Raw genomic sequence first — 1,583 nt, 5'->3', positions numbered from 1 at the left:
TCCATCTGTTCTATATCATTACTGTAATAAATCTATTCATTCAGCTATTCACATTTTGTTTTTATAATCTCTTGTGTAAAGTTTTTCATTTATTATTTAGTGCCAAGACCTCCGCTACCTGAAGACGCGAGGAAGAAACATTGTGATATCCCGATTTATGTGTTGCTGTTGAAAAAGCCTTTATTTACCCGTGTTTAATCGGTGTTTGGCGACAAAACTTGTTGTACACACACACACACACACACACACACACACACACACTTGCTTCTTCACTCGTTGTTTGCATTGTTTATATAGAAAAATAAACAGGATTATAGAGAAATGTTGCCGATTTTCAGTGAGCAGTGTATGTGAAGAAGAATAGACATGTAATTTCCGTAATATATCTGGTAAATTTACGTATGTGAATTAAAGGCTTCAGGAATGACATGTCTACACTTCGCTTGCGGTATGAATGAAAGCATTGAGTCGTATTTATTTTTATATTTTGCATATTTCACTTTTACCAAATGTATGTACATTTAGGTTAGTTATCATTGAAATTATGGAATTGCAGTTTCTCTGACACATTTGTACCTATATTTTTAAACTACGGGAGTTGCAAGTCGTTGTTTCAGGAACGTTATCACTATTGTCCTTAATTCCTTCGTATACGTACATTGACTAGAACACCTGCCCTCATGATGAGCTATTTAGATCTGAGAAATTGAGTTTCTAGACTGCTTATATATATATATATATATATATATATATATATATATATATATATATATATATATATATATATATATATATATATATATATATATATATATATATATATATATATATATATATAATAAGTAAGACACTTATAAATTAAACATTATCCTATTTATATGGAGTTTTTTGAGTCTAGATTACTACCCAATATAGTGGACTTTATTCCTCCTTGGTATAGATATGTAGATGATGTTCTTTGTCTTTGGCCTAAAAACAGTGACCCATTGGAATTTTTAGACAAGCTTAATAATATTGTCCCTAGTATCACATTCAAAATTGAAAGAGAAATAAATGAATCCCTTCCATTTCTTGATATGCTTATCATGAGAAGTGGCCAAAACTATAAATTTAAGGTATATAGAAAGCCGACACAGGTAGACAGTTTCATTCACTTTTTATCGAATCACCTTGAGTCTACCAAAATGTCAGTTTTTTCTGCTATGTTCCTAAGATGTCTGCGTATTTGTGACTCTGAATTTATTGACGATGAATTTAAACACATTCGTTCTATTGCACAGAAACTTGGGTACCCTTCTGTGTTTGTTGATCGTTGCTTTAAAAGGGCTAAAAAATCCTTTCATTCCTCTCAAACCAGACAAGTTCCTACACTTAAGAATATTTTGACGCTGCCCTATCGTAATGAATTTGTCCCGTTAGTTCGGTCCCTCAAGCTTCTAAATATTAATGTTGTTTTCAAGTATGACTCAACCATTACCAATATGTTAATAAGGAATAGCCCAAGTTTGAATGTAAATGGAAGTGTTTATTGTATTCCATGTAGCAAATGTAATTGTAATTATGTAGGACAAACAGGAAAAAAC

The sequence above is a fragment of the Homarus americanus genome, unplaced genomic scaffold (assembly GCF_018991925.1).
Source record: "Homarus americanus isolate GMGI-L3 unplaced genomic scaffold, GMGI_Hamer_2.0 scaffold23598, whole genome shotgun sequence".
Classification (NCBI taxonomy): domain Eukaryota; kingdom Metazoa; phylum Arthropoda; class Malacostraca; order Decapoda; family Nephropidae; genus Homarus; species Homarus americanus.
This window is presented reverse-complemented; position numbering follows the sequence as displayed.